The sequence below is a fragment of the Acomys minous genome, assembly GCF_964271855.1.
Source record: "Acomys minous genome assembly, chromosome: 10".
In the NCBI taxonomy this organism is placed as follows: Eukaryota; Metazoa; Chordata; class Mammalia; order Rodentia; family Muridae; genus Acomys; species Acomys minous.
Window position 1 is genome coordinate 41,705,805 of NC_140491.1, and position 17,492 is coordinate 41,723,296.

General features: G+C 40.9%; 1 long non-coding RNA gene across 1 annotated transcript; it reads right to left on the minus strand.

The window, feature by feature from the left end:
- Nucleotides 1-461: 461 nt before the first annotated feature.
- On the minus strand, nt 462-16,255 carry LOC311607027. Its single transcript, XR_014782505.1, has 3 exons — nt 16,235-16,255; nt 14,637-14,739; nt 462-491 (listed from the first exon to the last, which is right to left on the minus strand). It is a non-coding gene; the product is annotated as an uncharacterized lncRNA (long non-coding RNA).
- Nucleotides 16,256-17,492: the final 1,237 nt, after the last annotated feature.

Sequence of the window (17,492 nt, forward strand, 5' to 3'; positions counted from 1 at the left end):
ATCTTTACCTTTAGTAGTGACACAGTCTGCTATTCTAGCAAACATATGCTAAAATGCCACACACTCCAAGGGACTGCAAGTACTGGCTCCTGAAAAGCACAGCCTGTCAGTCATGAATGATTGATTAATCTCTATCCCCAGGAACAGCAATGCAACTGTCCCTCCACTGCAGATGGAGCTCTGCTGAGTCTCATTAAACATATGATGAGGGTATCCAATCCTCTGCCCTGTTAATCTGGACAAAATTAGAAACCTGGAGACTATATGACAAAGACGTCCGTGGCTTGGAATGCAGCTCCTTCTGTGAGAACTTGTGAAGACTTTCTTTAGCCTAGTGTCACTATGCCCTGCTTGGACCTTTCTCTGTGCCCATAGGGAAGGTGAAAGCAGAATTTCAGGGGGGAAAATGCTCTGCTGTAGCTCTGTTGCCAGGTTACTGTTTTCTGGTTTCTCTGAAAGTTGTCTTCCGGGTTATACAAGCTAGTCATTGTCTAGGAAGAAAGAAAAGAAAAGAATAGCTTTGTGTTTGACTGTCATATTCTTAAGCTTCTGCATAAAAGCAAACAAGTGTCACAAGTTTCAAATTGAACCTATGCCTGTCTTAGTAGATTCACATATGTTTAAATATAACAAGGCTATTTATAGAGAGATTTAAAATATACATAAATACATATATACATGCATACACACATACATGTAGATATACAAATATATATGATATATGTGCATGTACTTATATACATATGTGCATGTACATGTGTGTACACATATAATAAATCTGTTATATGAATTTACATAAAAATATTTGGAGAATAAACTTAAAGCCTGAGAAGCAGCTTTGGAAACAATTCATCTGAGATAAAGAAACAGAAACCCAAAGGCAACTCAAAGCAGCAGGTCCCATAACCAGGAGAATTGTATAAAGACAAACCTGCATCCCTCCTTCCAGAGGTTTATTTTAATAGAACCATATAGAGTTTGATCTGATAAATGCATGAAACAAAACATCACAATATGAGGAGTATACGCAAACAGCCAAAACCAATCCTGCCTTCTTCTCTGACTACTTTTTAGACAACTGTGACCACCCTATGCATTATGATTCAGCCTTGAAATAAAACTATTCCATTGTTATCTGTGGAGGAATTTCACTGGAGATATTGTAGAGCAATGAAAAGTGGAGGAGATTGGGCAATCCTCCCTTGGCTTACAGACATAACTATCCACTAAGACATGCTCAGATATCTGTATAAAATATATCATTGTGCAACTGTTCACACAGCTTATATGCTTTAAATATGGAAGTATAAACTAAAACACAGAGGAAATGGAGGTTGGTTTGTGGCAGTGGGAGAACATGGAGATGGAAAAGAAGAAAGTCGGTGTGCCGAGTTTTAGTTTTCATTTTAGAATCTTATGAATATTTTACAAAAATCAAGAAGCAAAACTAAATATTTTTTCAACCTTAAGAATTGGAAACAATTGAAAGCTAACTGTAATTCGGTTTTGTTTTATGATAACACTGTGAAGAATTATTTTAAGCAGCTTAAAACAAATTATTTTGACTCAGAAAGCTCAGGAAAATAAAACATAATTATAAGAAGAAGAATTGCACTATATTCAGCTGCTTTGTCATTAGTAAGACTGATACACTTACTTTTATGCTGAAAATGTACACATATGGACAAAACAAGTAAATATTTGCATCAATTATCAGTAGAAACCATTATGCAAATGGACCAGATTCAAGCAAAACTCAAAGCCAAATAGAACCCATGTGATACCAGGTTTGGGTGTAGTGTATATGCTTCCCAATGGACATGGGACACAATGATGCCAAATGAACCAGCACTTGTGTGCACACATGCTTCAACAACATAGAGACACACAATAAATGGCACCAAGAATACTACGTGACCATGTGCTAGTTACTCTTCTTTTTCTGTAATAAGACACTATGCCTAAAACAACTTATAGAAGAGGTTTTTTGGGCGTATGATGTTAATAAAATAAGTCCATTATGGGCGGAGAAGCAGGACAACAAGAGCCAGGCACGGTGATAGGAGCAGAAATCTGAGATATCTCACCTCTTACTAAAAGCATAAAGTGGAGAGAGCATGAACTGAAAGAAGGGAGGAGCTATGCAATCTCACAGCCTACCCAAGTGTTCTAATTCCTCCATTAAGGCCATACATCTTAAACCTTCCCAAACAGAGCTGTCGACTGGACGCCACATGTTCAAATGCCTGAGCTTACAAGGGACAGCTCATTCAAACCACCACAGGCCTTGTAGAGTCCTGATTCTGACAATGTGAGAACACTCTGTTGCTAAGAGAGAAATTGAGTGAAATGGTGGAAGTAGTAGTAAGAAAGCATTAACGGTAGACGTGACATTGAAAATAAAAATCACTTGCAATTGGCTAAAATCTAGATGGTGCTGTTCATGAAAGCTCAGGAGTGCTGAACTGTCCCTCAAGCATTAACCCCCTAACTACAGTATTGTTTTATTCATATAAACTTTATTCAAATAAAATTCTAGCCTGCATGTGGCCCTCAGATGAAAGTATCGGTGACTGATAGTGACAAAGGTCCTAGCACTCACAGAGTCCTTCCCTTATATGCTACTACAACAGCAGAAACAGCTCTTCCTCCATTGTTTGGTATAGTTTTCCCTGCACTGATGGACAGCCTGTTTGTTTCTCCTGTGGAATTTGTTTTGAAAATAAACTTTCAGATCTTGACCATGAATCTTCACCCATGGCCCAAGTCCAAGAGCAAGTCTCAAAACTTGCTAAAGCCGCAAGGCAGTGTAATTTTTGGTTAGGTGCCTGTAAAAAACTCATGACCTAAATGCAAAACTGGAATCTGAAAGTGTTGACTATGTGAAGAGTTATGTAATTCTTATATGTAAAAAAAAATTATTTATAGGACATCGTTTGCCTGGTAATTTGAATTTGAAGTCTGAAACCCAACAGCTGGAGGTGGCATAGGACTGTTTGATAGGCAAATTGATTAAAATTGGAACTGAATATCTGTCATACTAAGTTAGAAGACATACTAGGAGTTTCTAGGTATAATATTTTAAAAAAATAGAAATCCTAGTCATTCGGATTTGAAAAGGCAGGAGTTCTACTTTGCTTTGCTTTTTATCATGATGGTATTTATCTTTCCTAACTCTGCTGCATGAAAAAGAGCACTGGCCATCAGCACCCCATTCTTGAAACCAGAGTCCCCAAAGGTCAGAAATGAGCAGTTGATTCCTTATGCATAGCATATCTGGTTTTGGTAAAAGTTATAATTTCTTTGGCTGAATTAGCTTGGAAATGACAGGAAAGATGGCATTGTTATTTTCCTAGACAGCCAAATGGGATGGAGCTCAGAAATTACCACCTAAAGATATTTGGCAGGGGATGTGATTGATTGAATATGGTCCCTGAAATTAAAGAGATAAGCAATGTTAAGACTAAACTGACATCAGTCTTGGTGAATAGTATTTTGCCTTTATTTGTGCAGTATATTCCAAGAGCCTCAGTAAGTGCTTGACACCACTAATAGTACTGGTCTTTATGCACTCTTTGCTCCTGTGCATGCATAACTAATAACATTTAATTACATAGCAAGCATAGTAATAGATTAAAAATAACTGTGGGCTAGAGAGTGACGGCTCAGCTGGTAAAGGCTAGGCTCACAACCCAAAATATCTATGGAAGTTAATCTTGTCATTTTTGTTAAATTAAAATTTCTGGAGATGCATGTGAAGACAGTTCCAGAAATGATTAACTAAGAACAGAAGACTCACTCTGAATATGGGTAACATTATCCAGTGGACTATAGGGCTTGGATGGGATAAATGGAGAAGTCAGACAAATACTGTAAGCACAGACATTCACTGCACTCTGGCTAGGTACTCTTTGCTACCTTTGTACCATTCCCTCCCAGGCATAATCGAGAGAGACCCCTGAAATTAGGAGCCAAGTTCTTTTTTCCGTACGTTGTTTTGGTATGATATCTTGTCACAGTGACCAAAATCTTACTAACACAGAACATTGGCACCAAAAAGATGACCTTGTTATCACTATGATAACAAGATTTCATGGTTCAAAAGCCTTATGGGAGGAATATGGAAAATTTTAGATATTATGACTAGAGAATCCCTAGGATGATAGAAAGAGAGCATGGTGAGAGATTTTATCAGAAGCTCCAGAGGGCAAACTGTTTATAGGAAGAGAGAGAGAGAAAGAGAGAGAGAGAGAGAGAGAGAGAGAGAGAAAGAGAGAGAGAGAGAGAGAGAGAGAGAGAGAGAGAGGGAGGGAGAGAGAGAGAGAGAGAGAGAGAGAGAGAGAGAGAGAGAGAGAGAGAAAGTTTCACTCATTCAATTTAAGATGGTAAGCATGAATTTATGGGGAAATAATCCATTTATGTTACGTTGTAGTAAAGAACTTGTCTAAATTTTCTCCACACTATGAGACTTTATTGGTGGTTAGGTTAAAAGTGACAGGTAAGTTTGGCAGAGTGAATGTCAAGGCGGAGTACAGCGTTTACCTCATGGTATGAGTGTTGCTGGATGTTGTAAACCAAGTTTATAATAATAACTGTGAGAAAGGGCAGTTGGCAAAGGTAACTCAGCCAGAAAGTTGGTGTTAGGTTGAGGCTAAGGAAGGCATGGTTACTGAAAAGATTAGCCCTACTAAAAAGATGACAGCTGCTGTGTAAGAAGGCCCAGGGGAACAACGGCCTGGTAGGGACAGGCAGCATATTCCAGGACACCTGAAAGCTCCCTGTCAGAAGGGAAGGAAGAGTGAAGGCAAACCATGTGGGCTACCACCAGTAATTCTATAGAAATGGGACGCCACCAAGCCTGTGAAAGCTCAGGTCATTTTACCCTGTGCCATGGGGACGTGGGAATACAGGATTTAATCCTTATTGTCCTGGGTTCAATCTTCTTTTGTCCCAACACTTTTTCTCTACACCTATCATTTGCTTTGGGAATAGAAATGCTCACTTCTTGCCACTGTATATTGGAAGCACTTAGCTTGTTTGGTTTGGCAGGCTTACAACTTCAGAAGTTTGTCTTAAACATCAGAAGAAAATCAGAACTTGACCTTTTCAATAAAAAGGACTGCATATGTTTGGATTTATAAGACGGAACATTTTAGTGGAGTCAGTAATATAATTTTATAAATAGATAGTAGGTATCAAATTGATCAGAAATAGGTTTTCCATGGCCAATCATAATTTATTAACTTAATTGGATTCATAAATGTCTAGAAGATAGGCAAACACACTTCTGTTTGTGTTTGTAAAGGCACACATAGAAGCTAGTTGTCAGTATCATCCACTAGGATAAGGATCAGACAGAGTAAAAGGGAAGATGGATAAAACTTTTTGGTGCAGCCAGTCTCTCTGCCTTCTGGAAACCATTATCTGACACACCCTATCAACATGGAAGGAGTGAAACTGTGTACCAAAATATCTGTTTCCTCTTGTAATTTGTTTTGCTCAGCTATTCCACCACAGAGACTAACAAACAAACTAATGGTACACCAGAACTACGTTATTTCAATATGCTATAATACAAGCTATGTGACTGTGGCTTGCCGCTATCCAAGAGAGAAAGGCTTAGCCTTCTCTTCTTGTGATCATATAAGAAGATAATTAAAGCAAACACATTACAATGTCCCCTTGGCATAATTTAATTATTAGGCTACATCTGTGCTTTGAGGATGCAATGGCTAATCTTGGTTGTCAACATAATGTAGGAAAGAAGGGGAGAAGGGAACCTGGCTTGAAGACTTTTCTCCATCAGATTGGCACATGGCCATGACTTTGGGGTGCTCTCTCTACACTGCTAATTGATATAGGAAGACTCTACCCACTATGTGTGGCACAATCCCTAGACAGGTAGTCCTGGGCTATATAAGAAAAGTAGCTGAAAATGAGTTGGTAAGTCCATAAGCAGTGTTCCTCTGTGCTTCTACTTAGGTTCCCACTTCAGCACCCACACTGGACATCCTCAGCGATGGACTATAACCTATACGCTGAGTACACACTTTTCTCCCCAAGTTGGTTTTGGTCATTGTGTTTATCACAGCAACAGAGAGTAAATTAGAACAGGGACTAATGTTAAGTGAAAGCAAGCTTACTTGAGCACAATCACTTCAGCACTGTGACATCATGAAGACTAAGAAGGTTAAGCAACTAACAGGCAAATAGCACGCTTCCCCAAGAGAAGGGATGGTTCATATCCCAGATGAGCTAGAGTGTGACCGACTAACATTCCATCATATTACTCAAGGTGGCAAAAAATCCTGAACATATTACTTATTTACATACTTTCCAAGTTCATATTTTCAGATTACTTTTCTGGGAAAATGAAGCCACTCAGACTGTAAATAAAGGCATCTAGGGTATATGATAAGTAGCATGTTAAATACAGATTGGACTTGTGTGGCCATAGTCTTTCCCTCAGTCCACGCCTCTAAAGTCAACTCAGTGTCAGTTACAACAGGTTAGGTTTTGTCTTAGTTTTTCTATTGAGAAAAAGTAGTTCTATTTTTCTATTGCTCTTAAGAGAGACAACAACCAAGGCAACTGAAAGAATTTATTGAAACTTACAGTACCAGAGGGTTAGAGCACATGTCCATCATGGCGGGAGCATGGCATCACGGATGCAGGCAGCTCTGAGCAGTAGCTAAGAACATACTTCTTTATGCACAAGTAGGAGGCAGAGAAAGAGCTAACATAGGGATAGAATAAACTCTTGAAACCTCAAAGCCTAGTGACATACCTCCTCCAACAAAAATACATTCGCTCATCCACACTGGCTGTGTGAAAATTTTTTTTAAAATGTTGCTTGTGGGTTAACATATTTAAACACTTGGCCTCCAGTTTGTGGTGCTGTTTGGGGGGTGTTATGGAATCTTTTGGAGATGCAGCCTGGGCAGAGGAAATATATCACAGGACACAGAGTTTGAGAGTTTTATAGCTTTGTCTCACTTCCTGATCACTCTCTCTGTTTCCTAGGTGTGACTGAGATATGGTCTCTCAGCTTCCTGCTTTTGCTGCCTTCTGTCATGATGGGTTACCCTCTGGAACTCTGAGCCAAAAACTAACTCTTCTACTAGGTGCTTTTTGCCATGGCATCTTAGCAACAGCAAAGTGGGTAATACAGACTGTAATAACACCATATATTTTTGGCCTGCAGAGCTAAACGGAAAGCATTTCCTAGATGCTCAGATTTTAAGATATGCTAAAGAGGAGAGGAGATGATGCTGGAGAATTCTCCATCTCTTTCAAGTAAATCCAGAACATTTTACAAGAAAGCCTGTATGATTGAGAGCAAGTGTAATTCTTACTGAAAGATACAGTTGGCCAGTTCTATATACAGATTTTGCATGTCCAAATTCAACCAACTGAAAATTTGAAGTATTTGCTGAGGAAATTGTGTCTATACTGAGTATGGATAGAGTATTTTCTTGTTATTATCCCCTAAACACTACAGTTTAATGGAGTACAAGTAGCTTAAATAGGATTTAAAGTGACAGGAGGCTCTACAAAGATATTATACAAGTACTAAGCCATTTTTATAGAAGGGAGTTGAGCATCCACAAATTGTCTCCTTCAGGTTCTGGAAGCAGTTGTCCATAGATAGCAAAGTATCACAGAACCACAGATCATCTTAGCCTTTCCCAAAGTAATATAATTCATCTCCAAAAGTGTCTAGGTACTGTGATAAGAGAAATAGACAATTCAGAGACAGTTTGAGCTTGGGTCTATACCAACACTACCAAGGCAACCTAGACTATCCTTGTGGCCAATCTGTGAAAAAAGACTTTCTGTGACAAGGAATCCATTGTGTTGACCTTCATTCAGCATGAAAGCAGTAATTCCTCTGTCTTTCCCTGTCTCTGGAAATAAAGGTCAGGGGGTAAAGATGGAAGTGCCTTTGAATTTACCTTCTTTGGGTCCCTTCCTGATGTTTGTCTTCTGCCCTTTTCGAGTCTGGACATTTCACTACTAGAGGAGAAGAATACTTCAATCAACAGAACCCACCAAAATAGGCTAAAACTGCTTGAAACTTATGACACTGGGAATTAGGGTCTTATCAAAACAAAGGACCACAATATCCACTGGAATGACTAATTCTGGTCATCAAAGACGAACTACATCGTATCTAAGAGGTACAGTACCCTGCTTCTTATATCTGTTCTTTGGTACAGTCTTTATGACTTTGGTACAGTCATATTCAATACCATCAGTTTATTCATTCCCCCATAAAAGCCTTTCAGCCCCACACAATTCTGCACCTAGTTTCTCATCACCTTATTTCTGTGTTATTCCTTTCTTTTAAGCATTTTGGGGGGGGCTTATGGTTGATTGAATAAGAAAGACTTCTTTAGGCTCCCACATTTTCATGCCTAGTCTTTAGTTGGTAGACTGTTTAGGGAAGGACTAGGAGGTAGGGCCTTGTGGGGGGGGGTATGTCACTGGAGGTCGGCTTTGAGGCTTCAAAGAGCCCACATCAGGCCAAGTACCCCACTTTTTCTTTCTCCTCCTCCCAGGGCTCCCTCTCCCTTCCCTCTCTCCCATCCAGTCTCCTTCCCTCTTCCTCTGCCTCCTGCCTGCTGTCTTCAGATCGCAGCCTAGTATTGACTAGTCATGGTGGTTATTGGTGATCACTTCTTTGCAAATCTAGATGAAAAAGGACAAATGGCACAAACAGAAATACAAAACCCAGTTTGAAGAGGAAAGGAGCACCAAGAAATGTATTTGGAGCTAAGTCCAGTGCTCAAGGAAATAATTTAAACAAAGGCCTGATGCTAAATGGAATACGGGGAGTGGTGCTCCCAGGGCAATACAGTACCCTACTCCTGAAGCCTATGAAAGAAATAAGTTTGAGGTGTTTCCTCAGCCTAGAACCCATTAACAAGTCAAAATTTATGCAAATTTAATTCAAGGACGTGTTCAGATTCCATCCCTACCCAGCAGAAGAACTTGGCAGCTTTGGCCAAGTTCTGGCTTTAAAGAAAAAGAGGTGTGGGATTTTCCTCAGAGATTAAAGAAAGCTGCTGAGACCAGGCATGCAGCAGAGGAGTCTCCTCATGGAGGCCCAGAAGAGCCATTGCTTGAAACTGTGAAGGTGAAGCCTGGATTGCACTGGAGATTCCAAGACACTGGAGATGCCAGAGCCATAGAATACCTGCTAAGGACACTAGTAAGTAGCATGTGAAGCCATCACAAGACAGATTTCCTTGAGTCTCGGATGAGACATGCGCTTTGGACTTCGAACCACTGTTGAGGATATGAAAGACTATGGGGACGTTTGAAGTTGACTGAACGTATTTTGCTTCATGATATGACTACAAGACTGTGGAGACCAGGGGGTGGACTATGGTGGCTCAAACAAGAATAGCCCCATAGACTAATATATTTGATTGTCTAGTCCCTAGTTGATAGACTAGTTAAGAAAGGATTGGGAGACGTGGCTTTGTTGGAGTAGATGTATCACTGGGGTGGGCGTGGAGGTTTCAAAGAGCTCACACCAGGATATCTCTCTCTCTCTCTCTCTCTCTCTCTCTCTCTCCCTCTCTCTCTCTCTCCTTCCCTCCCTCCCTCCCTCTCTCCTTCCCTCCCCTTCCTTCTGCCTATAAATCAAAGTGTAAAAGTTCTCAGCTACTTCTCCAGCACCACGCTGGCCTGCTGCCATAATCTCCACCAAGATGTCCATGGAGTCACCCACTGAAACTGTAAGCAAGACCACCAATAATTAAACACTTTTCCTTCATAAATGTTGCCTTGCTTATTGTGTCTCTTCACAGCAACAGAACAATAACTAAGACAGGCATATACTGTATTACTTGGATATTAGTAGAAGCTTTCTTAAAGAAGTCATGTGTATGCTGGTACTTCTTGAAGGAACAAGGATTAAAACAGAAAAGAAGAGAAGAGACAGGACATTTTTTACATAAAAAAATACATTTTTGAAAAATGGAAAAGTATGCTTATATTACTAGTAGTTAAGGCTCAATAAAGCATCTACTTTGAATCAAAAAGAGAAAATAGGTATAATTAAGTGCAAGCCATTCAGAGTTTTCCAAGCCCTACTCCACATGGATTTCATAGAGAAAGTAATAGTAATGGAAGGATTATGGCAGGGGACTACTGAAGGACTACAGTTTAGGAAGATCATACTTGCTAAAATGGGGGAGTGGAAAGCCTTGGCCAAAGACTAAAATGGAGGAACTACATTGGAGGTCTTGTGCTCACCTAGGCAGAAAAAGATACCCAGATAGATGGGAGCCAAGGAATGCCTGTGGCACACACATGTTTGTACATGGAATTTGTTACATTAGAATGAATATGATGAGTTTATGAGTACTGATACAGAGTTAGACACTACAGAACCACATGATAATAGCTGGCACTGTAGAAACTGACACTACCAGTAACATTACAGGAGAGCCACTTCTGCTCCACCACAAAAACACTTTCTTCAACTAGCTTTGTTCCTTACCTTGATAGGTAAAAGCAGGGCATTTGTCCTAATGATGCTCTCAGAAACATCAGAAAAAGAGAAGACATTTTTTTCACTCAAAAGCCAGATGGGATCCCATGTGGTTTATTCAATAACATTCTATTTCATAATGACATATGTCAGTTCTCCATATTCATGAATTCTGCATCCATGGGCTCCTGGTGCTTCTGTTCAATCACCCACAGATTATAAACATTCAAAAGAAGCACATGATATCAATACTGAACATACATTATCTTATTTTTCTTAACTATGACAGCCAATGGCTCTTCACAAATCATCTACATCACAGTAGGTATTATTGGTGATCTGGAGATGATTTAAAGTATTTTGGAGAATGGTGTGGATTCTGGACAAATACTGTTCTATTTTACAAAAATATGTGAGCATATGTGGATTCAAGAGTCCACTGGGGATCCTAGTAGGGATTCTGAGAGTTGACTAAGTTTATAACCATTCAAGGAATCCTTATAAAAGAAATCCTTATAATATTCTGCCCTTTGCTACTTAAAGCTCTGGCGTGAGCCATCTTTTCCCCATTGAGCCATTTGCTTTTGAAACTCAAATTCTAATAAATACAATGATGCAGGGCTATTTTCTCCCTCCATGGAGTATTTTGTAATCTAGAGTCATTTTTGTTTGCCACAACTGAAGAGTGAGTGCCACTGGCACCAGGGTCAAGGGAGACTGCAAAATGTGCTGGAGTGCACGTGGCTGCCCTTCCTTCTATTATCAAATCATCTGTTTCCAAAATGTCAGCAATAGCAACTGTTCCTTCAAGCTTGGACTCTCTTTTAGACTTTCAGTTACACAAATGAAAGAAAGGAATGACTCAACTTTAATAAAAATCATTTTCACTTCACAGATAAAGAAACTAAGATTCAAGGAAATCTTTTAAACTACATTTTCCTTGATAATAAATCATAGACATGATATGTGGTAGAGGGATGGCAGCCGCCCTTACACTATGAGCCTTGTAAAGGCCACTGCACAGGATAAAGGACAGCCGCATCCTTAATGGCCCACTTCCATCAAATGGATACCATTGATAGCCAAGAAAAAAAAATAGCTTAATACAACCAAGTACTGTATATGATCATCAAAAATGCATCAATTTAGTGCCAGTCTCAGATTCTTTTCCTTAGCTTCATGTATGTAATGAAATGTCAATAATGAAATACTTTCTGTGTCAGATCCAGGCACCGAGGTGTGCCTCACGGAGTCTGGGCTACATCTTCAGCAGAGCAGTAAGTATGAGGCTCCTGTCTCCTTCGCACCTGTTCATGTGGCTATTCAGCTTAATAAGAAGCCATATTATTCCAGAAGTCAGTACACAAGGTCCCAAGACCCATGCACAAATGCTTTTCTGTGCCCATGATTTTTACTAAGGGCTTTTCTTTTTATTCTACTGAATACAACATGCCAGGTTGCTGCAAAATACCCTGAGAAATAAGGAGACTATATTTTCTTTGTACAGTGTTAGTATTATAAGTAAGACACTGTTTGAAATAGCAGAGAGCATCTAAGCACAAGCTTCTGGGGTTTCTTCTTTTATTGCATTATGGTTGCATTTCCCAAACTGGAATCTATGAAATGCTTTTCAGGAAAAAAAAAAAAGGAGCCAGAAAAGGGGGAAAGGTTGCAGTAAAAGTAAAAAAAAAAAATTACAAACACGTGTATGAAATTTGCTGAGAGAAATCCAGAAAGCATGAGAGCTGATTACACTAAGAAACCCAAGCATGGGCAGATGAATAATTATGCCTCTACATCTAGCCCAGACTTTCCTGGGTGCCTTGATCAGCAATCCCATTTTTTACAAGAAATAGCAACCAGTAGACTATTGTTAGGCAGTGCATCACAAATGCTACTCTGAGACACAGGAAATTCAGGCATTGCAATCTTCCTTCTACAGATGAGAAATCTGGGCCTCCAGCCACATGACCAACCTTGTTGTCAACTAGGAAGTGTAGATTTGCACTAAGTCTTCCAGTCAGCATTTGTAGATTCAAAATTCTCTCACCTACAACAATGTGTTTCTTGCCCATATCTCCTATTTGCGTAGTGTCTATCACATGAGGACTTTCCACAAGGAGGCCACATACTGTCTGGTCATGACTGGTCCCTGCTTCCTTAAAACTTCCACTCACAAAACCCTGAAACCCTTCACAACATATAGCAGGCTGATTCTTGGTTTGTTCCTTAAGGCTCACTTTAAGATGGAGAGAGAGAGAGAGAGAGAGAGAGAGAGATTAAAGAATCACTTGTTGAAGTTTTAAGGCTCAGCCAGTTACTTGGGCTGTTTGTCAAACCTTGTAATTGTTTTCTGGTTGAAATCACTATTTTTCTGTTGTATTCCTAAGGCTTTTTGTGGAGGACCAGGGTTCAGTTCCCAGAACCCACATGGTGGCTTCCAACCATCCACAATTCCAGTTCCACAGAATCTGGTGCCCTCTTCAGACATCAGTAGGCACCAGGAAAATACATAGTCTACATGCATACACACAAGTATCATTCATAGAAATAAATACTAATAAATTAAAATATATGTTTATATAATATATGTAACATTATATAATTGTATAATAGAAATTATTTAATTATGATATAAATAAATATAAAGAAAATTCGTGTTTGCCCCAATTTCACTCAGCAACAGAGATATCACTGGACAGACCCTTGGAACCAACAGTCAAATATTGTATTTTTGAAAGGTTGTACATTGTGTACATGTTTTATATATATAAAAGTCCTCCAACTATAGATAACTTACTGAAGGGCTTCCCTTCCCTAAGAGAACACACACAAGCCCCCTAATAAAACCCATTAAGTATGCACAGATATATCCTGTTGGTTCTATGACTCTGCAAAACCTGACCACAGACATAAAACAATCTCCAGCGTTTAGAATGCATACAGGACGAGGTCTTCCAGAGTGTGGGCCTGGGCCTACTGACCAACTCCTAAGAGAAAGACTGAGCCATGGGTCTCTGTGATTTGCAAGCATTTTACTTTAAAGAAGCAAAAATAAACAAACAAAAAAATGCCTTGGGTCTAAAATATAGGATTTTGTGGAAATGAATATAAACTCTGTGTGGATATATTTCAAATGGATGAGAGTAGAGAAAACAGGGGAAAAAATAAGAACAGCATGTATTTGACATAGCAAAGGACAACCTAATCCTCCTCTTTTAATAACCGTCATCTATTCTGCATTCTTTTGGAAGAACGCAATAGAAGCAAATAAAAAACAAAAAACAAAAAACAAGGCCTCATTGCATTATGACTGTGACTAGCACGATTCAGAGTGATTAGGGCAGAATGCTTGCCAGGCATTGCAAACATTTAAAACTGTGCATTTGTGCCAAGAGAAAGCGGCTCGTTCGATTCTGTCCTAGCCTCATAAGAAAATATGCACTTGCTTAAAAGGGTCATTCAGCTGCCAAGGAAATAATAACCTCAGATTTTCAGAATAAATAACGCTTTAGTCTGTGTTCCAATTCACAATATCAAGATCAGCAACGTGTGCCCTGTGTCTACAGAAGAACTCACAGTGCTTTCACACAAGGTTTAATTTACCGATGCAATAAAGCAAGAGTGGGCGCTTCAGAGTGCGCTTTGCAGGTGGTAAAGACATAAGGCAGAAGGGTGTCAGTATTGTTCAAGGTCACACAGACCCTCCCACTCCTAGTGCACATAAATGCCTGCTCTAGCAGGAATCCAAGCAATAAAATAAAATGGCTCTTTCACCTGGAACCAATCATTCGCTGGCCCTTCACAACATGTATTTCTGTTTTCTTTCAGCTAGCATGATTATTTATATTTATAATGTAATTTTATTTCCTTATCAATCACGGTTCTCACACACATTTAAGAATTTCTTTGAAATGATATTCCAGTGCCATAAAGGAAAAAAAAATTGATTGTGATATGTTTGAAAGAATTAGGTGCCCAATTTAAAAAGCAATTATTCTCATTGACATTTTATTTGGCAGGAAACGGGGAGACGGAGACGGGGCCCAGGCTGTATGAACAGTCACAGCAAAGAAGGCAAGGGAAGAGCTTCAAGCAGGGGTCAGTTGATCTGCTGAGGCAGGAGTCCTACCTGTACTGGAGAGTCCTGAATTTATGCCAGGTCCCTGTCTGAGTCCCAAGCTCCTCCCTAGACAAGTGCCGGTGCATTCAGCTTGAGTGGTTGGTTCTGATGACTTTTTAAGAAAAAAAAAAGGAGGACATTAAGTAGTCTACAGGCACCGCCCCCCCCCCAAGCTTTCATTTGGTTTTTGTTTGTCTGTTTGTTTGTTTTTGTTTGTTTGGTGCTAATAATACTAATTTCAATTCGTTTCCAGGTCTTCCTTGGGTTAAGCCAAATCCAAATGCAGGCCACATATTACAGTCCCTCGGTATGCAATCTTTGCATAAGATCAAAGGCCATCTCAAGCTTCCTTCCCACCCCACCCACCCTCCCTGTCCCCACCCCCCCTACCCCCACCCTCACACCCCCCCACCCCCTCACCCCCGCCCTGGATTCCCCAGGTGGGATGTCTGCTGAGAGGACAACCCTTGAACAGTAACAGAACTGGAGAGTCCCTGCTGGAGCTCCACAGCGTAGGTGACTGCCTTGTCACCTGTGACCTTAAATACCTTAGTCCGCTCTTCCTAACATGGTCCCATGGGCATGAATGAACCATTCCAAAGAGGCCCCACCGTTCTCATCAATGAGATTTCTTTCCCTGTGGCCATTAGCTTGGCCTCTTTCAGCATGGCACTGTCAGACTCCTTCCTGTTCAGCAGGTTACAACAAACTTCAGATGAACTTGCAGTGCACTCTTGTCACCTCAGTGACAGAAATGCAAAAGATAGGGAATGCAAACAGGAAATGTAAGTGTCTGGAGCCAGCAGTTAGAGCCGTGGCAGCCCAGCATAAGAGAATGCACTGCTCACGTTGCCAAGCCAGTGGCAGAGCCAGAACTTAGACATAAGTAAACCAAACTCCTTACATTGGACTGGACCAGCCACCTGATGACTCCACCCACTCTGAGGCCACTGCTGCCTCTTTTATTTACTGGCAGGGCCAGTTTCACAGGCCCCCACTCTGTCTTTAATACCTTAATTGTCTCTTGAACCTATCTTTTCTCTGAATGAAAACTTCAGGGAAAACGGAATATGCACACGAGCAAAAAAAATCATGCAGAAAAAGAACAAGAAACCCTCATATTTTTGCTCCGTGAAGAAGGAAAAGAAATCCTTACTGTTATATATGCAAGCTAGGAAGGCTAAGTCAGTAAGTAGCTGTTTGAGATGTTGGTTCCTCACTAGGCTGGCCCTATGTAGCTGAAGGTTACCTAGAGCTTCTGATCTCCTGCCTCTACCACTCAAGCTCTGGGATGACAGGCGCAAGCCATGTCACCTGTTTGTGTTGTTGTTGTTGTTGTTGTTGTTGTTGTTGTTTCATTCATTGCAATTTCTCAGTTTTCTACAGACATCACTTTGGTGCCTTACCATTTAGTACAACTCTGTCAGAGGTGGAGCCTGAGACCAACCACACAGGGGAAGGCCAGGCTTGCCAGACAGGCCCCCACTTCAGGTGCCCAACACGAGGTGACTGAGGGAAGCCAGGGCAGGAGCTCAGGGTGGCAACCTCAAAAAGACAAACAGCAACAAAACTGAAGTGGAGAGCAGGGAAGAATGCATGCCGCTTACCAACTTCCTCCCGCTAGCTTGCCCAGCTTGCTTCCTTTTACAGCTCAGACCCACCTGCCTAGCCATGGCACTACTCACGTTGGGCTGGGCCCTTCTGCACCAATTAGCAATTCTTTAAAAAAAAAAAAAAGTCCTCACAGACATGGCCACAGGCCAATCTGATTGAGGCAGTCTTTCAGTTGCAGTTCCCTCTTCCCAGGTGACTGTAGGTTTGTGCCAAGTTGACAGCTGAAGCTAATTATGACATTTACTATTACTGGTTTATGATAAAGGGCACAGCTCCAGAGCAAACAAATGGAGCAGATTATTGGGGCAAAGTAAGGGAGGGCGGTTTTTTTTTTTCAGGTGCACGTGGAGGTTTCTAGCATGCCGGCACTTAGTCCATCCCTAACTCCTGGCACAGCTGGGAGACAATGGCGCCTATAGGAAGTAAATCCTAAGAGAGGAAGTGTGACCTGGGCCAGCTGCTCTCTCTCTCTCTCTCTCTCTCTCTCTCTCTCTCTCTCTCTCTCTCTCCCAGCTTCTCTCTCTCTCTCTCTCTCTCTCTCTCTCTCTCTCTCTCTCTCTCTCTCTCTCTCCCTCCCTCTCTCTCTCTCTCTCCCAGCTTCTCTCTCTCTCTCTCTCTCTCTCTCTCTCTCTCTCTCTCTCTCTCTCTCTCTCTCTCTCTCCTTGCGTCTGGCTTTTGGGAGGTGAGTCTCTTTGTTGCACAGTGCGCACTACGCTGTGATAAGCTGCCCCAGTACAGCACGAAAAGCAAAAAACCCTGCTAAGCAAAGATGGAAACTTCTGGTTTCAGAGTCCAAAGTAAACCTCTTCTCTTTTTCACTTATCTCAGGGACTCATTATCATGTGTGGAGACCTGAAGGTTACCATAGTCAAGAGGGGTTTATTAAAAAACAAAAAACAAACAAAGATGTTTCTCTCAACTCTGGCCATTCAGTGAACCACATGGGTCTTCGAAGCTCTGGTCCAGGAACCAGGGGCGTCATGGAAGATCTCTTTCAGTTGCTAGTAGAAGCTCCAAGTTTTCTTGGCCCTTTCTGCCAGAGGCCCAGGATTTGCCTTTTACAGTGAACTTCACAAAGTAGAAATCATGTGTCACCGGCAGAAATTGTCTTGTGGCTTTGGTGTGTCAAAGGAGAGGCTTCCAGGCTTTGTAAACACAGGCGAAGGCCCTTGGACAGCGCCACGATTTATACCATCCCCCAACTCCAAAGCCGTTTGAAACCTGGAATCCTGCACACTCTTTTTGCACCAA